This window comes from Bidens hawaiensis, unplaced genomic scaffold, assembly GCF_021521415.1.
Source record: "Bidens hawaiensis isolate Kalapana, Puna unplaced genomic scaffold, B.hawaiensis_p1.1 tig00016941_1, whole genome shotgun sequence".
NCBI lineage: Eukaryota > Viridiplantae > Streptophyta > Magnoliopsida > Asterales > Asteraceae > Bidens > Bidens hawaiensis.
Window position 1 is genome coordinate 27,527 of NW_027492566.1, and position 18,934 is coordinate 46,460.

Below are 18,934 nucleotides of genomic sequence, written 5' to 3' on the forward strand. Positions count from 1 at the left end.
TTGTGTAACTGCTTTTAGCTAGCTTGTTCACTGGTTGTTTAAATTTGATCTCATAGAGTACTCCTTTATGAGTCTTGAGGAGAACGAGTTTTCGCTTTCCAATAGCCTTCCAGGTGTGTCATACTCCGCAATTTTTCCTGTTTAACAATCACTTAGGTAGTTCAGTGTTTTTATTCATTTCCATACGTTAGAGATAAATCTAAGACCTTCCAAACTAAAAAAACAGAGAAATCTAAAATCAATAAATATTTAGAAATATTTATTGGGGTTTATTACTTTCGAATTATTTGTTGAAGATCTAGATATGCTCATGCTACTTAAGTTTGAACTTAAAATTCAAAGCTTAACGACAAAAGAGCATGAGATCATATATACTTACCATCACTAAGCACCAAGACAAGATCACTATCTATAACTGTGTGGATTCTGTGGGCTATTGTCACGATAGTTCTTTCACAAAACTCTTGAGCTATAATCTTTTGTAAAATTTCGTCTGTTGCGGAATCAATAGATGCAGTTGCTTCATCAAGAACAAGAATGCTGCTTTTTTTAAGTAATGCTCTACCAAGACAAAACAATTGCCTCTGCCCAACACTCCAGTTTTCTCCCCCCTCAACCACTGCAGATTATCATGTTAATTAGTGTATTCTCTAACTATGTTTTCCTATAAATACATGATCCGAAAGCGTAAAAATCTGAATAAAATCTCACCCAAATATTCCAGTTTCTCGTCCTTCTCACGAACTATATCTCCAAGTTGACATTTGTCCAGAGCCTGAAATAATATGTTTTTACTTGAAGTCATTGGTGATTCATGATTGAACAATAAGATAAAAGTTTACCATTTTCATGGAAGGTACTTCAAAGGTACATGATATGTTTTTAAGTGACCATTATACTCTTATCAACCATCAAGTTAATTTAGGAATGTGGCACTAAATTTATAATAGTTTTACTCAAGCTAGATTATGGAGAGGTGGAGTTATCAAGAAGTTGAACAAAGTCATGGTGAAAGGGAAGAAAAGAAATCACCTGTCTCCAGATATAACGAGGCCAACGCATAGTTTTTGCATAGAAAAAACGAAAATACAAGGTACATGGTGGAAGATGATTATTATTTTTTATTGATCTACTTCTTATATAAGGTACAATTAAAAGAGAAAAAACGAAAATACAACTAACAACATAGGCTTATAATGGAACTAATTCTTAAAGACTCATACTTATATCTTGACCCACTAATGACTCAACTAAACCTTCCAACCGTTCACTCCAACGGCTAGCTATTTGAATTAATTTTGAACGTCGAGTCTAAGCTAGGATGCAAGAATGTTGAACATGTGTTTGATGACCCTTCAAATCTAAATCAAATAACACCCCCCCCCCCTCTCACCTAAATTCACCAAACACTATAAAAAGCTCTTGTTGGAGAAGAAAATAGCATTCACGTTCAGACGAAAATTTTGAAGCACAGACTAGAAAGGAGTTTAAGAGGACTCCCTCTCTTCAGGTTGTTTTGTGGAGTATTCAGTGTCTTTACAAAGGGGTGTTGGTTTATATCTTGCAAGCTTTTAGTAGCTGTTAATCGTGTTTAAAATAAATAAAAAGAGAATATATTACCTTCCAGATTTCTGCATCGGGATATTGGTTTAGAGGGTCAAGATTTCCTCTAACCGTTCCTTCAAACATGGCTGGATCTTGAGGAATGATGCTGAGTCTTGATCTTAAATCATGGAGGCCTATTTTGCATATATCTACACCGTCTATTGTGATGAATCCTTGTGTAGGTTCTACAACTCTAAATATGGCTTGTATGAGTGTAGACTTTCCACTTCCGGTTCTACCAACAACTCCAACTTTCTTTTTTCCTGGAAATGTGCAGGTAATATTTTTCAAGACAGATGGTAGATGATCTGCATATCGAATCTGCAACCAAAAAACTTCATCAGAAAGAATGCATGCAAGCATGTCAACCCAACCCTATCCGACCAGGAGTGGCCCATTCGACCCACCCCAAACCTCTAGTTATATTTCTTGATTTTTAAGTTAACCTGCAAATTTGTAAAGGAAATGGTTCCATTTTCTGGCCATTCTTTAGGTGGCCGAGAGTCTTCAATCACCAAAGGCGCCTCACTAGTAAGTTTCGAGTACTGCAACACTCTTTCCACCGAAATCATTTTGTTTTCTGCATTGCATACATTCCATATAACTGAAGCTTGTTGGACATTCAAATTTATTCCATAAGTTACTGCCAGTCCAGCAATGCCTGACAAAACAAATACGAAAACACATAACTTTTATCGGTTATTAATCTTGAACAGATCATTCTTAATCCCATTTTGTAAACTGTATTAATGCTTTCAAGAATACGTTATTACAAATATAATATACATTCTTAATCTCCCACTTTGTGAAGTGTATATATTAATTCTTTCAAGATTATGTTATTACAAATAAGAAAACACATCACAATTAACTTTTATCGGTTATTAATCTTGAATAGATCTTTCTTAATCCCATTTTGTAACGGTATTAATTCTTTCAGGAATATGTTATTACACATATAATATACATTCTTAATCTCCATTGTGAAGTGTATATGTTAATTCTTTCAAGATTATGCTATTACAAATATAATATACATTCTTAATCTGGTTTTAGAATTTGTGAACTCACTTGGATCAATGATTCCGTCAGGAAGAGTTACAAGTAGAACCAATGAAAACGCAAACACAAAATTTGACAACTGATTCAGCCTAAAACAAAGCCACTCGATTGCTGCCACATTATGAAACCATGGTCTAGAGTGATTGTCAATCAGACAAAGACTTCTCTCAATAAACCGGTTTTGTTGTCTGAAAGCACGGATTGTTGCCGCACCCGTGAGCGATTCTGCAAAGTGGTGAAGAATAGGAGATCTTTCTATACCTGCTAACCGTGCCAATTCTCTTGCAGTTGGTAAGTAATATCTCTGAGAGTGAGAAAAAATGGTGGATAAAAAGGTCTTTATGATCATCAATGCTCAATCTTGAATAAAAGTTCTTACTTGGTACCATATGCAGACGCCTGTTACCGGAATAAGGATGGCAAATACTTCCCATGCTACCTGTGACATGACTGCCATTGTTCCAAGAAGCTGAATCATTGAAAACGCACACCATCCTATTCGGTTTGCCATCTCTAAATCTATCACACTTTGATCTGTGGATGCCTGCGCATTTACATGTTAGTCTGTTAAAAATACAATATGGTATTGACTTCTAAATAAATAAAATTTCTGTCTGGACTTGGTTTCTAATTAAAAGACGACTTTTTAATGAACAATATCAATCACAGCAAGCTACCATTTTAACCGTCGTTATGTAAGTGTTGAATGAAATATGACTGTTCGAAAAGGTATAGAATTAATTTCTAGTTTGTAGTCAGTACCCACCCGGTTCAAGATTCTTCCGGTTGGGGTCGAGTCAAAGAAGGCCATGGGTGCACGGAAAACACTATTAAGCATGTTATTGAAAAGTTTTTCTGAAGTTAGAAGGCCCGCTATCGCAACAAGTGAGGCTCTAAGCAATATGCAAAATGCACTACCAACTGCCAAAAGTGTATAAACAAGTAAAATAAACCCCATCCCATTCACTATTTCAGTTGAATTGGTTGGACAGGCCAATGCCATCCAGTAATTACTAGCAATTTGTAAAAGCTGGAATGAAGATTGAGCCAGGAGTATGAAGGGGACTAGAACACCGCCTTTAGCTAAAGTCAAGTATGCCCAGTAAACTTCTTTTCCTATGCTTCCTTTTTCTCTTTCTTCTTCATGAATCAACTTCCCTTCCTTTTTTGGCATGTCTACACATAGATTGTGATCTGAATCCTGCCTAGTTTGTGCGAGTTCTGTGATCAAAGTTGATTCTTCGTCTCCAGTTTGATCGGTTTCCCTACTTAAACTCTCCACTGCTTGTACTGATTCTAGAGCTTGGTTATGAGCTCCAACCAAAACTTCAAATCCTATGTTTTGACTCAGAAGTTCTTTAAAAGTTCCGGATTGAGCAATGCGTCCATTTCGCATTACCTATTTTAAGTTTATCGTTAGATAGTTCAGACATCAGAATGATGTTTGAAAATGATCTTTTCAGCTTACCAGAATGAGGTCCGCAGCTGGAAGAAACTCAACCTGGTGTGTAACGTACAACACCGTCTTCTCCTTGAGCATCCTGAGAAGACATTTCTGCATAATCCTTGTGATTTAGATGTAATTTTGATTTTTTGTTTAAACAAGTTGAAAATAATAAAGGACAAGTTTTGCATCTAGAAGGTATGCTTCCATATTAATTACTATAAGCCAAATCCACACTTGCGTACATTAAATTTCTGTCGAACAGTAGAGCTTATCTGGTTCAGATCTAAAAATTAGAAGACTGAAGGAATATACAAACCTGAAAGAGTTCAGTTCCTGTGTGAGCATCCACAGCACTGAATGGATCATCGAGCAGATATATATCAGCATCATCATACACTGCACGGGCAATCTGAATCCTTTGCTTTTGGCCTCCACTCATGTTTATCCCTCTTTCCCCGATTTCTGTCAAGTCTCCAGTCGAAAAAAGTTCAAAATCTTTTCTCAACGCACACGCTTTGATTGTTTTCTCGTACCTTGTTTTATCATAAACATTCCCAAACAATATATTCTCTCTAATGTTCCCCGTCAAGATCCATGCAGACTGGGGAACATAAGCCTTCGAACCACTTAGCTTCACCATTCCAGATAACTTAGGCATCTCACCAAGTATACACGACAACAAACTGGATTTTCCAGACCCAACGGTTCCACAAATGGCTACCTTCATCCCCCTTTTGACCTGAAGCTGAATTTGATCAAGATTTGGATTTCTTGAATCCGGGTCCCAGCTGAATCTTCCGTTTTCAATCGTCACATCGAATTCTGTAACATTTCTTGGAACATACTCGACTGAATCGGATTGAATCTCTTCTTCTTGGAGGTAAGAAGCTACACGATCTGCGGATACCTTCCCTTGTGCAATTACATTCAGTAAATCCGGGAGATTAAATATAGGGTCTTGTAACATTCTAAATGTAGCTAAAGCTGAAAGAACTCTTCCAGCTGTGAGTGGGATACCCATCAGAACACACCCTCCAAAAGTCAGCACCGATATAAAACTTGGTGCACCCCAGAAAATAAAAGCCCCAAACGCGTTGAGTTTAAGTGATTTCCATAGCCAATCGTACTCCACTTTCCTGAAACCTTGGAGTTTCTTGAGATAATGTGTGTCCCACGCTTGAAGTTTCAGTGCCTTGATGTTCCTTAAAACTTCGGAAGTCGACTTCATTCGTGCATCCTTGGCCTCCATTATCTTCGACTGATACCATTTCTGAGCCCTTGTCAAAGGTATATTCCCGGACATTAATACGATCATAGCAGCTAGCCCAACAAACGAACCCATTCCAAGATTTATGTAAAGAATAAACATTGCTGATGAGATTTGAATAGGTAACATAAAGCATGTGTTAATGTACCACATGAAATCTGTTATTCGTTGGATGTCAACACTCATAATGTTGATTATCTCTCCACTCGTGTGTGCTTGGCATGAACGGCTAGATAGCACGAGCCCCTTTTTGTATATGTGAGATATTAAAGCAGCCCGGAGTCTGAGCCCGAGTTGGCGAGCACCAAATATCCATTGTCGTTGCGTTAGTGGCTCGACAACTTTTGCACTCAAGAACCCAGTTGCAATAAGATACCCGTTAGTTAAACTTGTGGTTTTCTTTTCGTTCAGAAAACTCACTAAATCATTTATAAGTAATGGCCCGAAATATGCTGCTGCAGAACTTGTAATGGCGAAAAGGGCATTGATTGCTATTTTCTTTCTTGTGAAAAGATAGATTGCTTTGTAGATAGAAAGGTGTCCTGTCCCAACTTGCTTCAAGCATTCATCAAATAATTCTGATGTAAAACGACCGGAATCAAATGTGTCAATATCCGGTACCTCATCTTGGTCTAGTGGTTTCTTATTCCCAGCAGCGAACAACGGGTTAAGCCAAGAAAATGTCACGAGCTGAAAAAAGGACGCTTTTCCATAAGGGGACTCCCTTTTTGATTCCAAATGTTGCTTCGGGTTTGGGTCTCTATCTAGAAATGGTTCAGTGAGGGGAGCTGGATCATCCAAAGCGATGCCAGTTCTTCCTCTTAATGCAAGAAACAACAAGAAAGTTGAGGCTAGAATTTCGATGAAGTGTATACATTCCGGTAGGCCGGGCTGATAACGATGAGAAAACAGAAAATATACATCTAGAGTAAAACGAGAGGCCGTTAACAAGAAAGTGCAGAGCCACCAGGGTCTTAGAATCCATGGGAAATCAACAATTTTGTGTTTTAGAATCATGTATAGTGCAATCAAGGTCATAACCCAAGAAACAATTTGCATGATTTCTGAGGATAATATCGGAAATTCTAGTTTGCAATGGTCTTGGTTTCTAATTTTCAGTGTTAAGAGGAATCATAATATGTGTACCGAGTAATAGAATGGAGCAGGCAAGACTTAGTTTGTAAGAGAGGCCTATGTTCAAGTTGCTTGGGTAAGTTTCTCGGCTCTTGATCTTTGTTTCGTGATTGGACCATGACTTGATGAGCCTGTTAACAAAGCTGATTAACAGGACCGCAAAGAACCCAAGTTGGAGTATAATGCTGGCACTCTCCCACAAGCAGCGTGAGCTGCATGGTTCCCAATAATCAAACAGCTTCAGACCTGTTATTCACCATTTAACTATTTAGGCCAAAAACACTAATTTTATATTTCAAAACCTTCATACTAGGAAAACATTTTTTGGTAACTTGGATCTTTTTACATATAATACAAACAAATAATCTTGTTTCATTAGCAGATTGAAGATATTTGAGAACTTAAGGTAGAGAGAGGTACTTATTTATTTACCGAAACATATCTAAAAGATTTACATTAAACTGGAACCCCAAATGTATGTTTACAACATTTTACACGACCTGAAATCGGTATGATATCTTGTTGGTGAACAAAACATGCAGCTTTAGTTGATCGTGCACTCAATAATGTTTATAAACCTGGATGAAGTTCTTGATTCTAAAGGACACTCAGTTGGTCCCAAACTCTCTCTCTCAAGTTTCAAATGGTGTACATTATTTTTTGAATTTTATATATTTTTTGAATTCTAATTTTATTTATTGTAAGAAATTTAATAATATATTTAAGGTTTGATAATAAAATGGTTTAACAAATAAATTAGGAGATGTTATAACCAGGTTTAAAAGTTATTTGGGTTTGGTGAGACCCAAGACCCTCTTATTTTTTTTTACTATAAAATTGTTTCCTAATTATAAATAATATCTTCTTTTAAAACAAATCATATATTAATTTTTAGTAATCCCTATTTTATAGGATTTCCATATCAACTATTTAGTGAGATTAATTTTTAATTTCATGATGAGATGCTATAACCCGTTTAAGGGCTATCTGGGTTTGGTGAGACCCATACCCGTAAATTCGGGTCAAATGCATGAAAAAACAATCATAATGGAATCTGGTGGCTTGAGAAGAAATAAAGAGCAACCAGAAAGATTTTAAAGGTTTCGTTTATATATATATATATATATATAGGTGAGGGATATTTTGAGAACCATGTTGAGTTTTAAGAACGTAAGAACTCAATTCTTGGCCACACATTTAAATAAATAGATTGGAATATGTGGTTGAGATTAAATCTAACCAAAAAGTCAAAGTAAGAGAGAGAATAAATATGTAAGTGATTAAACTAACTTTTACGTCCGTTACACATATGTAAAAAGTCGACTCGGTGTGTAAAAAATTATGTAATTTTTTTACGTATATGTAACCTATATATATTACGCATGTGTAAAAAAAAATTCGTTATGTTGAGTTCTTTCGAGTTCTTAAAACTCAAAGGGGTTCTCATTTGAAATCTCCCCTATATATATATATATAGGTGGAATTAAATGAAAACTTCTTATAAAGAGAAAACTTAAAAACTCTTAAAGAATTATTTAACTTTTTTTTTTAAAAAACTTTTATGTAGTTTCTTTTTCTTTTTCAATTATTCTTATATGTTGATATTGTTTCAAATAAAAAAAAATAAAAAAAAAACCCTCGTTGGTAAGCTGGTCGGTGTAGTGCATACGTGCAATAGTGTGTATTGCATATATACAAGAGTGTTGTATTGCATAGAATACAACATTATTGCATATATCTGACACGCATTATTATATATGCAATATAAGACTAATGCACACATTGAATACATATTAGTACGTATGTGTAATACTGTGTAATACAAAAATAATGCACATGTACACTACATTGACTTTTAGTTATTTTTTTTTATATTTTTTGTATATAATACAATACTACTACACATATACGATATACAAAATTAAATATATGCAATTAAACACTATTGAACATAAGAATACACAGTATTACACATGTGTTATACAACAGTATCGCACAGTAATACGTATGTGCATTATAACGCCTTTATTTTTTTTATTTTTTTTTCCGGTAAAGAGTAACAAAATATTTTTAATTAAAGTTTAAATCTTGTAGTCACAATTAAAGTTAATAAAAAATGTAAGTGTAAATATAACTTTTTCTCTCTTCTGAAAACATATGTAAAATTAAGTAAAAAATTATAAAAAAATAGCAAAACAAATTTCTTTTAATTTTTTGATGTTTTGTATTAAATGTAACATATATTACCTATGTTAAAAAAAAGAAAAAAAAACGATATTACATAGGGTTTAAATGGGTTTTCATTCTATACTTCCCATATATATATATAGTCTATAATATATATAAACGAAACCTTTAAATGCTCTCTGGTTGCTCCCTAAATTTTCTCAAGCCACTAGATTGTTTTATTTGTAAATGGAGGCTTCTCTTACATTTGACCCGAATTCACGGGTATGGGTCTCACCAAACCTAAATAACCCTTAAACGAGTTATAACATCTCATTATATTAAAAATTAATCTCAACAAATGTTTGATATGAAAATCTTACAAAATAGTGGTACACTAAAAATTAATATCCATTTAAAAAAAAAGATATTATTTATAATTAATAAACAATTATATAGTAAAAAAAATAAGCGGGTCATAAGTCACATCGAACCCAGATAGCTTTTAAACAGGTTATAACATCTCATTTATTTTGGAAACCCTTTTATCATAAAACCATAAGTATATTATTAATTCCCTTACAATAAATAAAATTAAAATAAAAAATATATAAATATTAAAAACGAAAAATAAAAACAACCCAATTTAATAGAAATAAGAAACTATAAATCTTCCACCATATAATATAGAATCTACCTTTAGATATATACAAGATCCACAACACCTAAGGCTGAGGGGTGTGGGGGGGCGCGAGAGGGGGCGTGAGTGGGGGCGCCAGCCAATAATATTGTGACGTGTGGCAGAGAGAGAAACTTGATAAGATGGGTGTTGGTAGTGGTGATAGCGCCCCGGGCCATGGTGTGGAGGGGCGCGAGAGGGGGCGCGAGCGGTTTATTTTTTTATTATTTTTTAAATGTAGTAAAAAAACGTATTATTAAAAAAACGCAAAAATTATTTAAAAAAACACACATTTTTTTGAAAATTCATATAATCCAGTTGGGGTTGATGGGCTTGATTTTGCAAGAGATTTACCACGGCTGCGGTCAAAACTCCCCCTACATGAAGAAGCAAATCATCCTCTTCGGAGGAGTCGGAATCAGACGAGTACGACGACATTATTTTTAAAAAAAATGGGGTTTTGGGTGTGGTATGTATTGGTTTAGGAATATATATGTGATATATATTGTGATATATATAGAGGAATTTATTAAAAAATTTTTTTTTTTTTATTCACATTAAGCCTCCAACGGCTCTTTCACCATTCCCCAAGCACCCTCACGCGCAACAGCTCCCGCGAGCCCCCTGGCGCCTGCCTCTTTTTCCGCTCTCGCGCCCCTCTCGCGCCCCTCTCGCGCCTCGGTGGTGTGGAGCTCGCGCCCCGGGGCGCGAGCGTCTGGCCTCTTGCGCCCTTTCTAGCGCTCCACACCCCTCAGCCTAAGCAAATTAAAATGAAACAAATTGTGCACGCGTCCCTATTGTTGGATCTTGTAATTTATTTTTTATTTTCTTTTCTAAGAATATAGTATGCTCCATTCGACAATTGATTTCCTTTTAGCGTACATAGTAAGATGGTCATTTAATATTTACAGTTATTTTATTAGAGTGTAGTGGAATGTGGTGGAGCACCACTCCCTGTCACATCATCACCAAATTGGTGATTAAACCATTACACCGCTCAAAGTAGAAGACGCTACAACTACACGCTATGAATGCATTCAAGGGGAGAAAGGGCACAGTTGGAGAGGGAACACCGTCAGGGGCCATGGTGGAGGCGCGCGCGGAGGGTGTTGGCATCGAGAGGACGACCGGTGCCTTCTCTTTCTCTCATCCACACACATACATATATATTTATATATATAATGGGACGCCAAGGGGAACCATAGCGGGGCGTTATAGAGAAGGACTTCAAAACCCCCGGTGCCCACGTAATGCTGAGGGGCTTCGATGCCCCTCACCGTAGCATACAGCCTAAACAAGGATTAGCCCTCTTGGGCGCCAATGCAGCAAATAACAAGGGGCTCCAAATGGTGGGGCTAACTACATATCAAATCAATCAAAATACCCCACTCTAATTTTTATATAAAATTTTTTAATAACGACTGTAATTTAAGTTAACCACTAGGTAACAATTAGCGAACGCCCTTAAGCCTACATAACGGTGACAGAGTGGTTAGTGAATTCCCTCCACTACAATTGCAGTACTTGGTCTTGCGGATACCTTATTGCACCCTTCATAAGGCTTGAAGACTTGTGGGAATACAAAGGGGGGGGGGGGGGGGGTTGGGATTCTTTATTTTACCTCTTTATAACTTTTCATTAAGTTAATAAGTTATAATAGTGCAACTTATTAACTTTTCCCTCTCACATTAAAAGTAATCACAAACACCTTATTCGTTTTCAAAAAGTTAATATGGTATAAGTTAGTGAAAATAAGCAATCCCAAACAGTTGTGAACGAGATAAGGATATGAAGAACCTAGAGTTCTACCTCTAGATCAATGTTATACAAGTTCTATATCGTTTGTGCTTAAAAGAAAACCAATCATTTTACTGTTAGCAGTTTTTGCTTTATATGATGCATACCGAAAACCGGAGAGAAAAAAAAAACAAGAAATTTAAAGAAAAATATTGATATAAAGCTAAATACTTAAATTATATGAGATGTTACATAAGGGTTTTATATTTGGCAACATTTTATCAATTTTGTTATTTGCAAGCTTGAAACTAAATACTAAAATTAACCACATAAATAAACGTGCAAATTTTACGCATTTAAACCAAGAAAAGGAAAGAATCGAAAGACGCTAAATTCGGAAAAATCTTGAGTGACGAAATCAGAACTCAGATTGAGGGGAGTATATGTTCACCATATGAGCAAAACTGTCTACGGACCTCATAACTTCTCTCATAGCACAAACTATGCTCGTTTGAAGTTTGGGTCAGTTATGTCTCTTCCCTCTCTTCGGTTAATACAAGTAGTTTGCTAACTTTTAGTGAAGTTCCTTACCATTATTCATTTCATGTGTCTTCGGGATGATATATACTTTATGTAAAGCATATACCATCCCAAATATCATCCCAAAACTTGTTAGATACAGGAATGGTAAGGATCTAAAGCGTTTAGAAGAAAAAGAAACAAGAATCCTAGAAGATGAAAAGGAACCAACCTGTTATGATTCCGGAGATGGGCATGCTGCCTGAATGAATATGAACCGTTGGTTCTCCAGCTCAGCACTAAGTTCCAACTATAATAGAGGTTCTGAATGAATCTGAACCTGTTAGTGATCCTATATATACAAATAAGGATATACGTATCACCAGGCATTTTATGAGAAGTGAGATCTGAGAAAAAAATAATTCTTTTTAAACGATAAAGAATGAAAGGAAAGTTTTTATTTCTTTTGTTTTTTAAAATTTCATCAAAGTGCTTTGCAAAATGTACTATATCGTGTCTTTTGTTTTCTCTTGAATAAAGTTATGATAAAATTTGAGTGCGGGTCATTTTCTCGAATAGACATTGCATGTCACGTCACGTTGGAAGAAATGTTTTTTTCTCATAAAATATTAGAAAGAGAATAAACTACGTTTGAGAATGATATGCCCCCCCTACATATATAGGGAAAAATAGAACGACAAGTTTGTCTTTCTCATTGTTCCTGCAGGTTTTATTAGATTACTTCATATAACATCTTATTTTTAAGTCTTGCTTGATTAACAGAAGGTACATTTAGATAACGTATAGTTTAAAGTAATTTTCAATTCATTAGTATAATTTGTAATAAACATTGTAGATTAATATATATATATATATATATATATAGGGTATGGATCTTACAAGAAGTGATATTACAGCGAGAAGTGAATCTAATCCATTGATTTTGTTTGATCAATGGTCATTACTCTAAATGACAGTCTTGTAATTTATTTTCACCATTTTAATGAGCTTTAATACCAAAAAGGATATATTAGTAATTTTTATACACTATCATTGAAAACTGTGACATTCATGATAAAACGAGGTACACTATATTCATTACGTAACAAGTAAACGATAAATCGGTTAATTCGTAGGGCTTAAACGAGTAACCGACCGATACTAATTATGACCCGTATACATACTGAGGGGTCATATACGAGTTATATATATGTTATAGTGGCTAACATATTGATATTTAGGCCTTAGTACGTTTAAAACTCTTTAAACGAAAAAGGTTTCGTTTATTGATACGCTATAAGCTTAAACGCAATCGTTAATATCAAAACAAGCATTGTAGCATCCGTTAAGCCAAAAAAGATTTATAAAACACTTATATGACATGTTCTAAGTAATCCGTGAAAATATTTTGGAGTTTTACAACGAGTCAGTACGCTTTTCTTATTTTACAAAAATAAGCTGAAAAACACTCGTTTTTACGCTATTTCTTACACCCGAATTAATTTTCTTGCGAAAAACCGGACCCGAACTAAATTTGAAGTGGGCTTTTCATGTTTGGGCTTGTATGTATAATTTAATGGGCCAAAACAGCCCATTAAGGGCCTCTAAAGAATTCCGATCGGAACATATTAGCCACCAAACATCACACCTTTTTATAAACTTACATCCTAAGCTTTGTTATTCAATACAACATACAACATATTTTGAAGTCCAGCAGCTCTAACCTCTGTTCTCTCAACTCCCTTTCAAAAACCCTAAGGTAAGATCAAATTCTATAAAGATTTAACAAAGTTTGATGCATATAATTAACATATAAACATGTTTTAGTTAGTTTTAAACATGTTTAACCATCCAAAAACCCTAAAAATCAAGTAAAATTATGTTTTGATGTTAAACATGTTTACAAACCAGGAACATATACTTTTTTGGTCAAAAACGCGGATTAGAACATGAATACAACGTTTTTACGGTTAGAAAGTTCGGTTTGAACCCAAAACCGAAACCCTAATTATCAAGGCTGTTACATGGATGATTTATGCTTGGTTTGATGTTATATGATATGTAGATATACTGAGTTTGCAACCCGAGACCCGGAAAGTCGTTTAAGCTAGCAAAATTCATCGAAAACCGACAAGGTAAACCCGTAATACTCGTTTAGGGGCTGTTTAGTATTAGGTTGTGACGTGCTTGTTGTTAGCTTGTGAAAACTTGCAGGGACATTAGGGATCATATAAATGAGTCCCTGTTCAAATTTGGTAATTTTTCGATAAACGGAGAATATTTGGTGAATTTATTCCCGTTTATGAGCGTTTATTTGGGAAAAATAGCTAAACATATTGAAAAATTATGAAACTTGGTTTTGGGGTTTAATATGTGATGGTAAGATCACTGGTAAAGTTTGGGAATCATTGGAAATGTCTAAGTATGGTTTGTACAATCATGGCTTAACCGAATTTTAACAGCCGAAAAACGCACAAAAAGGCATTTTGTCAAAAGAGTTAGGTTCTGGAAATTTTGCAGGGGCTATGTAATGACATTGAGACCATTGGTAAAAATTATCGGATTTTTCGGAGGTCGTTTGATATAAACGGGCCATTTATTACACGATTATAACCTATTAAATGAATTTTTATAAATAAATAAATAATCATAAAATTTCTGAAAATATTTTTATAAAATTCTCCATGCCTTAATGTATTTTTACAAAATTTACATAATTTATATATAATTACATATTTTGTTATGATTTATCAAATATTTAAATTATAATTGTTTTAACGAAACCGGCAGTTTTGTGTTTAACGGACTGACTGGTATGTCAAAATGTCGAAAGTGGTCAAATATCATATTTTTGAATGATATTAATAAAAACAAACTTTTTACGAAAATTCCGGACAATTCGGGTGGATTATGCGCGTTTTGTATAATCAAACCCATGTGAAAACGGAAACGAACCATGCGATCAAACCAGACACCGAAACCTTAAAATTCTTTCATAAATCAAATCATTTTATCAATCAATATATTTACTTAAGTTTTATGTGATCTTACCTAATCTCGAAACATATAAACGATCAACTGAGCTAGGCTCAGGAAACGGTGAAACTGAGCCAAATCCAGTTTTAAACATTTCATAGTATACAACGTCACAATCTAAGACTATGGTCATGTTCTGGGCCTAACAGCTATACCCAAATTATCTATACAGCCCGACTTAGCTTGAACACTGTACTAGTATTAACGATACGATACCGTTTATAGGAATCAGGCTATAAACGAGGCATTTGACTTACTGATACGTAATTTCTGTGCGAACTACGATAAGGTGAGTTTCACGACCCCCACTTTCTAAACTGTTTTACGAACTTTTGGGGTGAAAAGCATGTTTACATATACTGATATACTTGAAAACGTGTGATGATGTGGATTATCTAAGTACTAACACTTGACAAGTCCCCACAAACACAAGTGATTAACTTCGTGCCGGTGGCGTGTTGATAGTACTATCGGTTTGACAAACCCAACTGTGACAGAGCCGGTGGGGTAAGCCGGAACATATGTAAAACCAGTTGCACATTGTCATTATATATTTACATACTGCTATGTGGTGTTAGACATAGTACATACATGGGGCAAAATGGCTGTTAAATGCCAACAGGAGTGCATGGGCAGGAGAGGCCATGCAGTATAGCTCGTTTCGGTTTCACTTGTGGCTTAGTATAATGCATCATACACAGACATATATACATACACACTGTAAACTTCACGAACTCGTGAACTGATTTCATTGATACTCGTGAAACTTGAAACTCACCAACTAGACGTAGTTGACCCGTTTTAACATGCTTTTCAGGTAAAGCAAAAGTGGAATGATTTGCTTACATGCTTGGTGTTAGAAAGACAAGTTGAATAGCTGTGAATAGACGCTGATATAATACTGTATAAGAAGCTCGTAAACCGGTTATGTGTTTTTCACCTAGTTTGTAAACATAGTACCTACCAATGTAATATGATGTAAATTAGCTGTTGAATTTTCTTTATAAACAATGTTGTTGATACCAGTGTTATCTGTTACATTCCCGTATTACGCTTCCGCAACTACCTAGTCGGGGTGTGACAAAAACAAATGTGTAACTCATAATTACTTAACTAGTCAATTAAATCTTCCCATTAAAGCCACAACTAAATCTCTCTTTTGAAAATCATTTAATATTTTGGTGTATTATCATTTTGAAGGGTTACAAAATGCTTCATCTAATGTTATGGATGATGAATATCTTGTTATTTGCAGGTGTACAATGAAGAAATTGGTAAAAACTAGGGGTGCAAATGAGCCAAGCTGCTCGCGAGCTGCTCGAGATCGGCTCGTTAAAAAGCTCGATCGAGCCGAGCTTATTCGAGCCCGAGCCCGAGCTTGAGCCTCAAAATAAGCTCGTTTAATAAACGAGCCCGAGCCCGAGCTTCACTTATCGAGCTCGAGCCGGCTCGCGAGCCTAAACGAGCCTGCCATTTATATATATATTTTTAAATATATATCTAATAATTATTAATTAATATATATAATGTTAAGAAAAAATAAATAAAAATAACTAAATAATATATATTATTTTATAGATAATTATAATAGAAAAAAATATATAAAATTAATAATAATTATATAAAATAATAAATGATCAATAGTAAACGAGCCGAGCCCGAGCCCGAGCCCGAGCCGAGCTCGAGCTTTGAAAGTAGAGCTCGAAACGAGCCGAGCTCGAGCTCTGTGTATGTTAAACGAGCCGAGCTCGAGCCTAGTCGAGCTCAAGCTCGGCTTGGCTCGTTTGCACCCCTAGTAAAAACCTCTTGTATCCATATGAAGTGTAGGTACGTACGTACGTACCTACCTACGTCCCTATGTTCGGATATACCTACATGCCTACGTACATACGTCTCTACGTGCGTAGGTACTTACGTGCCTATGTATGTACATGCCTATGTAATTATTAAAATACATACATTCATAAAGTGTATGGCGTACGCATGAGTTTTATATAATTGGAATATACACGTTAATTTCGATAATTTTATAATACTTATTAAAAATTCATGTAAAATATAAGTGTCATCTAACAAACAAAATAAAGTAAATAGATGTTAATATTCAAATAAAATTTAAGTTACAATATTTTGTTTTGTAACTTACTAATAGTAATTATTAGTTACCACAAAAAGAAAATTGTTCACTTGACTTATGCCCTTATAATTAATAATTAAATAAATAAGAAGAAAAATTATGATTGGTTCTGATAACTTCTCGTCCTAAAAATACTTTTGAAAAGAACTAAATCCTATATATATATATATATATATATGATAAGTATCATTATAGAACTCTTAAATTATTTAAAAACTTGAAGTTATATTTTTTGTATGTTAATGTTATTTGAGTATCATTATTGAACTCTTAACGTTTTTTATAAAATTTTTTGTATGCTAATGCTATTTGAGTGTAGTTTTATCACTTTTTATATCTATATTTATGATTACAATTATAAAAATTAGTTTTTACCCATATCTAAATTTTTTATTTATATATATGTAAATTTGTTATTACATAAAGTTTACAAATATGTAAATTGTGATATATATATGTAATAATTTTTTTTATATAAAATATGATAAAACTAGTCTCAAATAATGTTAATATACGAAAAATATTAAAAAAATAATTAATTATTATGGGTTCTTAGAAGTTCTTAACTTTTTTATAAGTTCTAAAATGACATTAACCTCTGTGTGTGTGTGTGTGTGTAAGTCTCGAGAAAGGATCTTTTAATGTGATATCAAATAACTCAATGATTAGGCGGAAACTAATCACCAAGTCGATTCTATAACACCAACCAAACACAAACAAACACGATGAATATGCTTCAAAACACACGTATATATTGATACGTCGGGTGCTTAAACCCTTAACAAACTTACAGGGGTGATCAATATGCTTGAATGAACAACCCTACAATAGTAAACATATGTCATATATATAGACTATCAACTAGGCCCAAAACAACCTAAAGCCCAGCTAAGCCCACTACTACAAAGCATAAACCATAATCTTTGACCCAACAATCTCCCCCTTGATTTACTGCTTTATTCATGCTCAAGTATATTAACATCTGCTTCTTTGTGTGCACCTGCCCATAAGCCTTCACCGAATGATTGATCCTATCATGCTTGTATATTACTTGGCGGCTGGCTCATAAAGTGGTTCAGCTGAAATCTGAAATCTGCTTAGCGTCTTGAGATCTCTCTCTCCAAACTTCAACAAATCCCTAGGATCAACAAGACGATATTGCCCCCCGTTCAGTCTTATGATGACTGTAGAAGTCACACCATCATATGTCCAAAACTTCATTTCACCAAGAGCTCCCTCAGGAAATCTCTTGGAGATCGGTATTGACCTCACTTTATCCGTCGGCGGTCACATCACATTTACTATGGTCTTATTGGTACGGGGGTCACGAACACCCTTAGCTCTCTTAAGAAAAGATTCAACAGTAGGCATGCTTGGAAATCCACGTTCCACTTGAGAACCCAAAAAATTCCGAAACTTCTCAGCTCTTGGTTGGTTGTTCGGATTGTGAAAAGGAGCATGAGACAAGTCAATCAGATCAATATTTGTCCAAGAGCCAAACCTTTTCATTTAATCATAGTACTCGATGCTACCAAATTTCCGCTTTACCCACCACATTTCTTTGTCCACCACGTATCCCCATGAAAGAACCCCAGAACGATCACCATATTTATCAGAGAAGCTCTTTTGTAGATTTACAACAAATTTTTCAGGATGATCAGATGATACCACGTTTTGATTAGAATTCTTCCTTATCAACATATTCTTCATCAATCGTTCCTTCTGTTCATCTGTCTTCGGTGGAGCAGTCAAGTATTTTTCATTTCAGTAGTGTTGTCAATGATCCGAACAGGATGCTTATCCTTTTCAACGTCAGTAGCACTGCTAAATTCATCTCCTAACTTTTGAATAAGTTTTTGCTGGAGATCTAGATACATCGCAGTAAGACCACCCATGTTAGCTTGAAGTTCTTGTATCTTTAAGTCTTTGTCAACATGGCTCTCTTCAAGCTCTTTAATACGGACATCCTTTACAACTGAGTCTTGTTTAAGTTCAAAAACTTTATGTAATGCTTGAATATAGGCTCAGCTTCTAGGGCAATTCCTTTGCCCTTATCTTGTAAAAACTTGTCTTGCATAGCCAAAATGTGAGCCACCTTCTCAGCTGTACTTGAGCTTTCTTGATCCGTCGGATTAAACGATCCCG

General features: G+C 34.9%; 1 pseudogene across 1 annotated transcript; it reads right to left on the reverse strand.

Annotated features, from left to right (window-relative positions):
* Positions 1-18,499, reverse strand: LOC143552522 (putative ABC transporter C family member 15; annotated as a pseudogene). The gene is made up of 11 exons (XR_013138671.1): positions 18,322-18,499; positions 4,431-6,761; positions 4,136-4,222; positions 3,434-4,066; positions 3,047-3,211; positions 2,677-2,971; positions 2,052-2,266; positions 1,621-1,926; positions 712-775; positions 380-619; positions 1-137 (listed from the first exon to the last, which is right to left on the reverse strand). The product of XR_013138671.1 is annotated as a putative ABC transporter C family member 15 (transcript).
* Positions 18,500-18,934: the final 435 nt, after the last annotated feature.